Raw genomic sequence first — 13,602 nt, 5'->3', positions numbered from 1 at the left:
ATGTTGTCGGGATGCACGCGGCAGAAAGGTAAATAAAAATACAAATTAAAAACGATACAAAAGTAAAACATATATAAAGATCAATCAAACACACTTCATACGATACCCAATATGTCCAAATATACTGTACATGTATATAAGATAAGCCACCATTGGGTGATATCAGTAAAATGTAGACCTTATTATATTACACTGTGTACTTTTGGATCCTCATTTAACCCATTGTACTTCATTTAAATATCCGGAAAGATTCCCTTCTGCATCGAAGGGAAAATCTTTCATTGAGAGTGAGGGATCTATCATCAATACACTCAACTTTCATTTTCTTAAAATCCATACTATGATATTGGAGGAAATTACGTGGGACACTATGTTGGTCGCAGCCTTCTGTAGTGAGTCGGTGTTGTTCCATGACCCATTTATGCAATGTAACGTATTCAGATGTAATTAATTATTTCATTAAAAAATGTATTCCCCTTGCTGTCCGAAAAACTGGAAAGTCCGTGATGAATAGACTGACAGGTCAAACACGACATTGAAAAATACCTGTTCTGTTCTCAAAATAAGAACGAATGTCCAGGTTTTTTATGTGATGTTAACTTACTAGGGGCTAAGATATTTTTTAATGTACAGACATGCTTGAAAGTAACTGTAGGTACTAAAGGTAATAATGGACCTAGCGTAGGTTTTGGTTTCAAGATACTCCAATGTTTGTGGATAATACCCGAAACAACCTTATATTTATTATTGAAACCAGTGATCCAGCTGCTAATCCACCATCACAACCAGAGTACTCTGAGGTCCCTATAATACTTGCTGGATTCTCCAAGCTTCTAGAACAAGGCCTAAAAAAAGCATGTAGAGAAAACAAGTAAACAATTTCCCACTGAGCTAAATGCGAATTTAACCCCTTACTGCCAACATTACGTAGATATGCGGCCTCATGGAAGTGGGTCTTTATCAGTGAGGCCACATATATGCATACCTCTCTTTGTGCTGGGAGTGTGCTGCACAGCATGCTCCCAGCACAGAGACCAGACTCTCACCAACAGCCCCAGTCTCACACCTACGATCGAGACTCGCTGTAATAGCATCTGATTGGCTATCACAGTAATCAAATCACTGTATAGCCTGCCCATGTGCTTTCTTTCTCTTCTGAATGGATAGAAAGATACTGTACATTGTATCTTTCTTTTTCTTTGCAGGGGAGCAAGAGGTAAAAAACAAAAGTGTGTAAAAAAAAAAATAATTTAAAAATAAAAAAAAGGTTTGATCTAGGTCAGTGCCAAGGTTACAGTTAAGGTCAAAGTAAGGGTCAAAGGTCAGGCTCAGTATATTTTGGGTAGGATTTTTTCTATAAAGCATTTAGTATCGGTGTTGGTCTGCCATTTTTTGCTGGCTGATAGCTAATAAGAGAGGGAAATTTGAGTGGAGAGTGAAAATGTTTTTATTTTTGACTGCTGGTGCTTGTAGTTGTCTTATTTTCGTCTTTGGGTCTTGCTAAAAGCATTTACTTTTTTAAATCACGTTTTCTGTCACTTTTTAAATAGCATTTTTTTTTCTTCCTTTCCTGGCCTTCCTTCAGTTTGCTAATTAAGGGGAGGAGTTAATTGGTCACAGGTGATACAGATACTATATAGCTTGCTGTAGAGCTCACTCTGAGCTTGCCTGTATTTTGCTTGCAGGACCTTTGACACAGTGGACATTTGATAAATGGAGTTAAAAAAACGGAGTTAAAAACAGGAGATTATAACAGGAGTCTACTGACCTGTAAGGGACAACTGATATTTCCTATTAATATTGTAACTGGTATAATGTGGGCTAGCAGGGTTAAAGGTTTTGTGCAGTGCCCAGTGTGCTGTATGTATGCAACAATGGAGCAACAGCTCCAGGATGGGCAGAACTGACAACCTTAAAAGGGGTCTTCTGCTCTCTGAGCAGGTAGCTAATGGGATTGATGTGGAGGGTGGAGGGGCTAATCAGGATTATCAGGCAGGAAGATGGGTTACTGTAATGAGAGGGAGTGGTAGGGGTTCACAGAAAAGGAAGGCTGGCCCTGGGTTTGTGCACCCAAACAGATTTGCCAAGTTGGTGAAGATGTGGGAGTGGCAAGCTAAGGGCTGGCAACCCTGGATGTCACTGCTATCCCTAACAGCCAGGAGGGCAGACCATCTGGGAGGGGTGGTGAGGGTAGTGCAAGAAGGTCTAGACAGCTGGTGGTAGTAGGGGAGTCTATAATCAGAAGGACTGATCAAATAATTTTTTGTCAGGATCGCCTCAACCGAATGGTTTGCTGTCTGGTGCCAGGGTTCGGCATGTGGTGGACCTGGTTGATAAATTACTGGGAGGGGCTGGGCACGACCCAGCTATCTTGGTCTATGTTGAAACCAATGCATGGAAGGTGGAGGCTCCTTAACCTTTTCACGCCGGTCGCACACAAATGTTTGGCCTCCCGGCGTCTGGGCCTAGACGCCGAGCGGCTGTACATTTGCATTCTATTAAAAAAGGACATATGTGCCGAGAGCGTGCATCCTGCATGCTCCCAGCACACATGTCCAGTACTCACGGAAAGGTTCCGATCTCCTCTTTCGATCGGGACCTTTCCCGATCATGTGACGTCGTGTCACGGTAGTCACATGACTCTAAACCCCGCCTCCCGGCTTCTGGAACCCTTAAAGGGCTGGGAGGCGCCGGCATAAAGGGGTTAAGAATCAATTTAAAGAACTAGGCTGCAAGTTGAAGGAAAGGATCTCCAAGGTGATATTCTATGAAATATTATCTGTGCCATGCGCGGGAGATTAGAGAACTCAATACATGGCTAAAGACCTGGTGTAAGAGGGAAGGATTTGGGTTTCTAGAGCACTGGGCTGACTTTTTATTGGGATGCAACCTATATGCTAGAGATGGTTTGCACCTAAATGGAAGGTGGTCTGCTGTGCTGGGGGAGAGGTTTATGGGGAGGCTGGAGGAGTATTTAAACTAGGATCGAGGGGGGAGGGTGAATTAGATTATAATGGGGCAGACATATCAGACAGGGGTCAGTCCTTATTGGTGGGTGGAATGGGGAAAGATGGGGGTGCTATGACAGATAAGTAGTCCTGTACCGTGTCCGCAGTCTCTGGTCATCTCCTGTACCGTGTCCGCAGTCTCTGGTCATCTCCTGTACCGTGTCCGCAGTCTCTGGTCATCTCCTGTACCGTGTCCGCAGTCTCTGGTCATCTCCTGTACCGTGTCCGCAGTCTCTGGTCATCTCCTGTACCGTGTCCGCAGTCCCTGGTCATCTCCTGTACCGTGTCCGCAGTCCCTGGTCATCTCCTGTACCGTGTCCACAGTCCCTGGTCATCTCCTGTACCGTGTCCGCAGTCCCTGGTCATCTCCTGTACCGTGTCCGCAGTCTCTGGTCATCTCCTGTACAGTGTCCGCAGTCTCTGGTCATCTCCTGTACTATGTCTGCAGTCCATTGGTTCAGAATATTTTTTTTCCTGTTTTCCACCTTTAAAATCTAGGTGTGTCTTATGGTCAGGTGTGTCTTATGGAGCGAAAAATACGGTAGGTGAGGTGGAAGCTTTGGTGCATGAACAGAACTATGATTTCATTGGTATTGCTGAATCTTGACTTCATTCTTCACATGACTGGGCCATTAAAATTCCTGGTTATGTTCTCTTTCAGAGAGACAGGGTAAATAGGAAAGGTGGTGGTGTCTGTTTCTATGTGAGAAGTTATCTCAGAGCAAGTGTGAAAGAGGACCTAGTTGATGGAGAGTGTGATGAGGCTGAAGCATTATGGGTGGAACTGCACATAGGGGTGCGTACTACAAAGGTAATCATTGGCATTTGTTATTATCCTCCCAGTGTTAATGAGGAGGTGGAGACTCAGCTCCTTGCACAGATCATAAGGGCTGTAAGGGCTACAACTGTGATAATAATAGGGTATTTTAACTACTAGGAAATTGACTGGAGTAACGGTACTGCAGGAACAGTTAAAGGGCAAAAATGTTTAAGTCTACTACAGGACAATTTTATGGTACAGTTCATAGGCCCCAACTAGGAATGATGCTGTGCTGGACCTGGTAATCTCAAACCATGCAGAGCATATTACAAATGTCCATATAAAAGAACATCTGGGTAGCAGCGACCATAACATGATTTCATTTAGTGTTAGCTGTAAACAGCAAGCATATACGGGAAAAATAAAAATGCTCAATTTTAAGAGAGCTAATTTTCCAAGGCTGAGAGCTGCTCCCCAACACTTAGACTGGGAGGGAATAGAAATGGGAGTTCTTCAAAAAGACTACATGTGAACACACTGTAAAATATATTCCCATGGTGTTGGAAGGCAACATATTTCTACATCAGATATTTATGGATTCTTACTGCCTGGTTGTCAAAGAACTATTTGGCCTATTAAATGTTATCTTGGAGTGTCAAGAAAAGCAAATATTTTGTGTAACAAAGGCTGCATACCAAAATCCTTGTTCTGGGAGTTCAGACATACCCCCTAGTGGTGAAGCATGGAGATAAGAGAGCCTCAGCCTAGACTCCCTGGTGACATGAGTAATAAAAGGACAGATTACCTGGCTTCTAGCCAGAAGGAAGAAGCCAGATGTGATAGACCTGGGTCTGAGTGTTGTTGACACTACAGCAGTGCCCCCTGGTGGAGACGGCCTACTTCTGGGAGGATGGCTGGGGTAATTCCACACTTCCTAATGATTAGGGAGGACAGCCCCTTATGAGTTATGGACATTTTCTCATTGGATGGAGAACTACCCCAGGCAGGTCAAGGGTGTGTGTATGGGTGGTGCTTGAGAGGGATTTTAAATACAGTTTTGGCCAGGCCTCTTTCTCTCTGACTAATTTTCCTACGTGGGACCAGCTAAAAGATACTCAGCTTTGAGGACGAACTTACGTAACGTATCATCTTTACTATTATTCCTATATACTCTGTAATATTGGTTTAGATTTCTCTAGTGAAAATATATTTGATTTGTGTCGTGCTCCACTAAATTACTTGCTTAAGTGAGCCATAATATATTTAAAGTGCAGTATGTGCTCAAATAAAAATAATAATAGTATCCGTGTGTGTGTGTGTATATATATATATACAGTTGCAAGAAAAAGTATGTGAACCCCTTGGGATTAAGTGGAGTTTTGCATGAATTGGGCATAAAATGTGCTCTGAACGTCATCTAAGTCACAACAATAGAAGAACACAGTCTGCTGAACATAATACTACACAAACATTAGATGTTGCCATGGTTTAATTGCACATAACATGTAAACATTCACAGTGCAGGGAGGAAAAAGTATGTGAGGCCCTAGCTTAATGACTTCTCCCAGAGCTAATTGGAGCCAGGAGTGAGCCAACCTTGACTCCAATCAGTGTGATGATATTGGATATGCTGCTGACAGCTGTCCTGCCCTTAAAAAACACACACCTGTTTTGGGTTTACTGGTTTCAAGAAGCACTGTCTGATGTGAACCATGCCTCGCAGAAAAGAGCTCTCAGAAGACCTACCATCAAGAATTGTTGACTTGCATGAAGCTGGAAAGGGTTACAAAAGTATCTCCAAAAGCCTTGATGTTCATGTGTCCACGGTAAGACAGACTGTCTACAAATGGAGAAAGTTTAGCACTGTTGCTACTCTCCCTAGGCGTGGTCGTCCTGTAAAAATGACTGCAAGAGCACAGCGCAGAATGCTGCATGAGGTAAAGAAGAATCCCAGAGTGTCAGCTAAAGACCTACAGAAATCTCTGGCACATGCTAACATTTTTGTTGACACATCTACAATAAGGAAAACATTAAACAAGAATGGAGTACATGGGAGGACACCACGGAGGAAGCCATTGCTGTCCAAAAAGAATATTGCAGCACGTTTGAAGTTTGCAAAAGAGCACCTGGATGTTCCACAGCACTACTGGCAAAATATACTGTGGACAGATGAAACCAAGATTGAGTTGTTTGGGAAGAACACACAACACTATGTGTGGAGAAAAAAAGGCGCAGCACACCAACATCAAAACCTCATCCCCACTGTGAAACATGGCGGAGGGAGCATCATGGTTTGGGGCTGCTTTGCTGCCTCAGGGCCTGGACGGATTGTTGTCATTGATGGGAAAATGAATTCCAGAGTTTATCAAGACATTTTGCAGGAAAACGTACGACCATCTGTCCGCCAACTGAAGCTCCGCAGAGGATGGGTGATGCAACAGGACAATGACCCAAAGCATACAAGTAATTCAACAAAACAATGGCTGCAACAGCACAGAATACACCTTCTGGAGTGGCCCAGTCAGAGTCCTGACCTCAACCCCATTGAAATGCTGTGGCATGACCTTAAGAGAGCGATTCACACCAGACATCCCAAGAATATTGCTACACTGAAACAGTTTTGTGAAGAGGAGTGGTCCAAAATGACTCCAGATCGTTGTGCAGGTCTGATCTGCAACTACAGGAAACGTTTGGTTGAGGTTATTGCTGCCAAAGGAGGGTCAACCAGTTATTAAGTCCAAAGGTTCACATACTTTTTCCTCCCTGCACTGTGAATGTTTACATGTTATGTGCAATTAAACCATGGCAACATCTAATGTTTGTGTAGTATTATGTTCAGCAGACTGTGTTCTTCTATTGTTGTGACTTAGATGACGTTCAGAGCACATTTTATGCCCAATTCATGCAAAACTCCACGTAATCCCAAGGGGTTCACATACTTTTTCTTGCAACTGTATATATATATTATATATGTATGATCCAAAAAAATATATTAAAAGATAAAAAATATATATTGAAAATAAAAAATAAAAAATGTGAATATATGAATAAGTTAATACATAGATGGATATAATAAATTAAAAATAAATATATAGTGTCCAAAAAATATATTGTCCAATCCAAAACTGTCCACTCCGTGATTATGATCATGATTAGATTTCTCTGTTAGTGGTTTACTTTCTTTTAAATAAATAAGACCTTGCTTCTTTGAGCATTTGGTTTGTTTATTATAGTTAATATTGCAGTATGTTACGTCCATCAATATTGTCAAAGCTTTTACATTAACTAAGTAATTATAGGAATAGACAAATAGTACATAACTGTATAATAAATAAGGGGATTCCAGAAAACAACCCCTCTTATTTATTTCACATGGGCAACAAGTTTAAAAGGCTAACAATCAAACCTATGTGGCTTACGGCCAAAGTTAAAAAAGCTATAGATAATAAGTAAAGAGCTTTTATTAAATATAAAAATGAAGGAACGCTATCATTGTTTAAACATTACAAAGAATATAACAGAATATGCAAAAAGGAAATAAAGGCCGCAAAAATTCAAAACGTACGACAGTTTGCAAAAGATAGCAAAACCAACCACAAAAAATTCTTCAAATATATTAATGGTAAAAAGGTCCGGTCCGAGCATGTAGCTCCTTTACAAAATCATCTACAGTGGGTGACTGGGGACAAAGAGAAGGCAAATTTATTAAATACCCTCTTCAGCTCTGTCTATACAAAGGAGCCTGGGGGAGCTCTTGTCCATAATGGGCATGGTATTGACACAGTTCCAGATGATCCACATTGGCTCACAATTGATATGATCCAAAAATATTTAGACAGAATAAAGGTGAATAAAGCACCAGGACCGGATGGCATACACCCACGGGTCCTTAAAGAATTGAGCTCTGTCATTTCAAAGCCATTGTTTCTAATTTTTAGGGACTCTTTAATGACTGGCATAGTACCACTGGATTGGCGTAAGGCCAATGTGATGCCAATATGTAAAAAGGGGTCAAAATCTTTATCAAGTAATTATAGACCTGTTAGTTTAACTTCTATAGTTGGGAAGATACTGGAGAGTTTAATACAAGACCGCATAGATGAGTTCTTGCTGGAAAAAATATTTTAAGCAACAGACAGCATGGATTCATGAAAGACAGACATTGTCAAACAAATCTGATTTCTTTTTATGAGGAGGTGAGCAAAACCTTGGACAGAGGGGTGGAAGCGGACATGGTATACTTGGATTTTGCAAAAGCATTTGACACAGTTCCCCACACAGTGCTAAGTCTACAGGCTTGGAAAAATCTGTATGTAAATGGATAGAAAACTGGCTAAAAGATTGTATTCAGAGAGTAGTGGTTAATGATTCATACTCTGAATGGTCTAGGGTTGTCAGTAGTGTACTCCGAGGTTCAGTGTTGGGACCCTTACCTTTTAATATATTTATATATATTTAAAGGCTTCTTCACAGTAAGAGCTGTGAAAATGTGGAATAGACTCCCTCAAGAGTTAGTTCTGGCCAGCTCAGTGGATTGTTTTAAAAAGGCCTGGATTCTTTCCTAGATACACAGAATATAACTGGATACTAACATTTATAAGTGAGGTTGATCCAGGGAATATCTGACTGCCTCTCAGGGAATCAGGAAGGAATTTTTTCCCCTGCAGGAGCAAATTGGATCATGCTTTGCTGGGTTTTTTTGCCTTCCTCTGGATCAACTGTGGGTGTAGGATTATAACTTTTTTTTAATGGTTGAACTGGAGGGACTTTTGTCTTATTTCAGCCAGACTAGCTATGTAACTATGGTTATTGTCAGTGTGTTTTAGGTAGGATACAAAAGGCAAAATGTTTCTGGGCCCTACTACGGGTACAAACAACAACATTTACCATACAAATATGTGGTATCACTGTGATCGTCAGAAGCAGAATTTATTTTGGGTTGTTCTTTGGTGGTACACTATCGTAATAGCAAGAAATATATAGCTAAACTTTAAAAAAATGTTTTACTATTTTGGACCAGTTTTCCTTTCACAATAAAAAAAATTAGGAGATATCCGTTACCATTTACCACCAAAAGAAAGCCTAATTTTTCCTGAAAAAAACAAGGTATAATCCACCTGGATACACAAAGTAGTTATGATGATATGTACAGTTTTACTAATGCACGTTAGTTGCAAAATTGTGTTCGGGCGTTAACATTTGTTTTACCCCAAATCACTAAGGGGTAAAAGATCTAAGTTCTCTTGGAGACTATGGAAAGCAAATCAAACCAAGACACTGGTAGCATAAACGGGGTCTCCATAAAAAAATGGATGAAGCTCTTGATTAAAATTGATGATCTGGAAAACAGATAATGCCACTATAACGTTCGCATAGCCAGACTCCCAGAATCCATCACCAATGTTGAGCAGGCAGTGAACGTGCTGTTACAAAATCTCATACCAGGCATCTCCTAACCACGAGTTAGAATTCTATCATGCAAATAGGATGCTAACAAATCCATGCCAGGATGGAATCCCAAAGATATTATTGTCAATGCCACCTCCACGCTTCAGAAAACACAGCACGTTTTCATGAGCACCAGACCACATGGTGTTACACTGGTGCTCAGTGCTGTGCACTCAGTTTAGATGGAGCTATGTAGAATAAATAGAAACTATATAAACAAAAACATAAAGTGGAACTCTAGCCCATAGAATAAAGATCATAATGTGAATTGCATTCCAGCAGTGTTATCTTTTACGGAAGGTATATTGATGACATCATAATTATTTGGGATGGTCCATCTACCATGGTTCCAGAATTTGTCCAATATTGTAATAACAACTCATTTGGATTATCATTTTTTGACCAACATACGCTCATTTTCCCAGATTTGGTGTTAGGCTCTATGGATACTATTATTATCACCAAAAATAATTTCAAAAAGACCACTGGGGAACTCTTATGTGCACTCCAGCAGTTGCCATCACCCCAGATGGAAACAAAACATCCCAAAAAGCCAATTTCATCGGTTCCGTAGAAATTGCACATTAGATGCAGACTATTTAGATCGAGATTAGAATTTTACTTAAGAAATTTAGTGAAAAAGGTTATGCTGCTAAACACATTGATCATACCTTTGCCATTTATAAAAATCCTCTTGAGAGAACCTAAAGTCCCTCAACTGAAGAAAATTCCACCAGATTTGTAACACAATTTCATTCCAAATACAATTTGATGGAAATATTTTCAAGAAAAATTGTTACAGGACCCTATCCTGAAACACACATTATTCCACATATTCATGATTATACATTTTTCCATCTGTCCTGCAGAGGGTTTTAAAGGAGAAATTCCATCCATCCACCACCCGCTGTCCGAGGCTTGCCAGAGAATAAAGGACTGATGACTGGTGTCTCTTTTCCCATTGCATAGATTAATGCTAATTTTTATTCTTCATAGGGTATATAGAACCCCTGAATTTCCTCATACTATAGGTGTGCAACCTGACCCAGCTTGTGCTAGATGTGGCAACCCTGGTACTCTTATACATCTTATGTGGTGGTGTCCTAAACTCCAGAGATATTGGGCAGAGGTGGTTGATACACTCAAGGAGCTGGTCAATCCCTGGAGAGTTTGATATCAGAGGGAAGAACAATGTTCTCAAAACACAAATGAGCCCTGTTCTGGAAGGGTCTTCAGTCCCCTCATTTCAGGAGAGGTCAGGCCTTAGGGAAGAGGTATTTCCCCAAGTTAACCTTTTGTGAGACCCCAGAGCTGGAATCCAAACCTAGAGAGTCTAGTTCTTTTGCTGCCAGTGTGTCTGGAGGCTTTATCTCTGAAACAATCATTCTTAAGGTACATAGAATTGAATTACTGCTATAGAAGAACCTCAAGTTTTGTGGGAAGTTACTCCAGTGGTAGTTTGCTTCTGAAGTTGAACTCCACCCAGAGACTGTCATCCCTGATAAGTGGTAGTAGACACCTTCTTTTATCTACCTTAAGTTCTGCATTAAAGTTTTTGAAAAACATTCAATAATGGGATCAGCATTGTCACAAGACAAAGTCAGTGTAACTGTAATGGGAACAAGGTATTCGTGGAAAGGATCCACTTGCAAAGTCCAAGACCTTTTGGAGTGTAGACATTGTAAAGATGGAATTTAGGAAAAATTTCAACCAACCACATATGAATAAGCTCAGCTCTCCTGGTTTACATAGGTAGCACACTGTTATTTTATGTTTCATTCAGCCAGTGGGCTTAATGGAAAAAACTAATAGGTTCTTCCATCAACACAAACAAAGTGGATGAAGGAATCCCCCCATTGTGACACTGCAATCTAACAGCTGCACATACCACTGTCAGAATACACTGATCAGCGGCTGCAGCTATTAATCGAGAACATTTTTTCAAGTGTTCCTTCGACAGAAGTCAAAGTCGACTACTGACAAACAGAGATTACCACACACTGATCGAAGTTTGGCCTGCTGAACTGGTTGAATCTTGATCAGTGTAAGGCCAGCTTATACATTTAATTCTATGGCAATATTAACATTTTGGTGAGCAGAAGCTTTGTCCCATAAGTTCAGAAGACTAATGCCTTGCCTGTTATGTTACCAAATGAACATTGTTGTCCAACCTACTCTCCAGTACGTTTCAATACTTTTTACTCAGTCAATCACATCATTTCAACACCAGTGGCTCAATGGATCAGGAGCAAATGCAGACACCCCTTTTTGATGCCTATGTGTATGGGGCCTAGCACATTGCTGCATTTTCCTGCACAATCCAAGACAGAAGGTTTATGTAAACGCCTTCAGCAAAATCTTTAGGATTTTCCAGAAGCAACATCTGTTTCAGCTAGCTGGTCTTTGAATTATTTATGACAATAATTTTCAGATTTATCACTTTAACCTTTGGATAGTCTCCTAAAACAACTACTGACTATTTAAAATTTTCAGTGCAGTATATTAAGATGTGAGGATTAACATTAGTATTTCAGTGAATGTCCCTCAAGCTGCTAGTAATCCCTTTCACATAATATATCAGCAACAGTTTGAAAATAGGAATCTGGAAATTTGTCATCACACACCGAAAATGATATTTGAGCTGAACATTTGTCAAAAATTGCAGAACATTTGATGTTTTATTATTATTTAGACATACGATATGCATGTCAAATTGTACCTCAAAGTCAACTAGTGGCTGATAGAGTATATTTGAAATATTTATGAAACTCAAAGGAGAATAGCAAAGGAACATTTTTGGAAAAATATTACTGAAAAAGTCCAAATCAGACTGTCTGGTAAAATCATGTAAAAACTAAACCTGGAATTGATGCTTAAAGAGACGATGTCACTTTTTTTAGTCTTTATTACATAGTATCATATTAAAACTGAGAACATACACATTTTCCAACATTTTACATTTGTTTTTTTTATATATTTTGAGGGTACCATCTGAGTCACTTTTAGAAACATCATCTTGCAGTTTACTGTAGTAAGGCCTCATTTCATTGGTAGGTTTCAGTGATGGCTATAAATGGTCTCACTGAGTACTTTGCCTATTGAAAAGCCATAATTTTAATTTCTCCCAAATTCAACAGCACAACCACAATCATAAATTGTTATACTCATCGCAACTAAATCTATCTAAATGATTTATACCATTTTTTTCAGGACAAATTGGGCTTTCATTTGGAGATAAATGGTAATGAATATCTTCTGATTTGTTTTATTATCAAAGGAAAATTAGCACAAAATAGTTAAAAAATCATTTTTAGCTGTATATTTCTTGTTATTAACCTTCCACCAAAGAACAACCCAAAAACAACCCAAAAATCTCCTGCTTCTGACAATCGCAGCAATACCACATATGTGTATATTTGTTATTTGTACCAATGGTAGGTCCAAGAAATGATAGTGTACACTATCCTACTTAAAACACATTAACACTAACAGACACGGATACCAATTTTTGTTTAAAAAAAAAAGAAAGGTGTTTTAATCTAAAATACACTGATCCTGACCTTTGACTGCCAACTTCAGACTTTGACCATAACCTTTAACCGTAACCCTACCCTGACACTGGCATAGATTAAAACTTGACCTAGTTATATTTTCTATCATTTTTATCCATACTTTTCTTTGTTTTCACTTTTCTCCTCTAGCAAGGAGAAAATAATACAATGTATTTTTCTCCATTTAAGAGGAGAAGACAATACAGGGGCAGGCTGTACAGTGACTGATCAATGTGATAGCCAATCATAGGCTATCATAGCAATCAGTAACTAGCAACTAGTGAGGCCGATGTAACAGCAGAGATTAAATATATACTTATATAATTATATCGGGGGTCACCAACCCACAAACAGCAAAACATCAAAGAAAAAAAAAGAAAAGGGTGCTCAAGGGTGACCTAGCTATATATATATATATATATATATATACTGTATATCAAAACCAACTACACAGATACATGTTAAATGCAAAACCACATGTCAAATGTTTCTTTTAACACATCCTGAAGTGTACACAATTCATAAAAAAAAATAGAGCAATAAACTCATAAATGATAGATATTCATTAAAGATCTGGGAACAGAAAACACATATATGTAACAAAAATGCATGCATAGATATACCATTTCAAATAATTTATGCCAGTATGTTATCTAGCCCCCACTTGGGGGAGGTTGAGAGACAAGAAATCAGATGTAGGAGGAAAAAAAAAGGGGGGGGGGACTCCTCAGTTGTACTCACCCAGAGAGGGGATACTCACAAAAACAATGCACACTGTGCTGAGGTACAGTCATATCCTTCCAAGCTGTGGGGAGCTGTAAAAGAAAGACCTTAG

General features: G+C 39.6%; 1 long non-coding RNA gene across 1 annotated transcript in view; it reads right to left on the bottom strand.

Moving 5' to 3' along the window:
* LOC149469896 (uncharacterized) overlaps positions 1-13,602 on the bottom strand; it is a 57,153-nt gene that overhangs the window by 18,265 nt on the left and 25,286 nt on the right. Inside the window, exon 2 of the long non-coding RNA XR_016311487.1 lies at positions 13,509-13,582. This is a non-coding gene — a long non-coding RNA (uncharacterized LOC149469896). The remainder of the gene's footprint in view (positions 1-13,508; positions 13,583-13,602) is intronic.

Source organism: Staurois parvus, unplaced genomic scaffold (assembly GCF_062004578.1).
Source record: "Staurois parvus isolate SC_StPar_1 unplaced genomic scaffold, SC_StPar_1.0 ptg000058l, whole genome shotgun sequence".
In the NCBI taxonomy this organism is placed as follows: domain Eukaryota; kingdom Metazoa; phylum Chordata; class Amphibia; order Anura; family Ranidae; genus Staurois; species Staurois parvus.
Note: the sequence above shows the minus strand (reverse complement) of the source record. Positions and strands in the feature narration are given on the sequence as shown.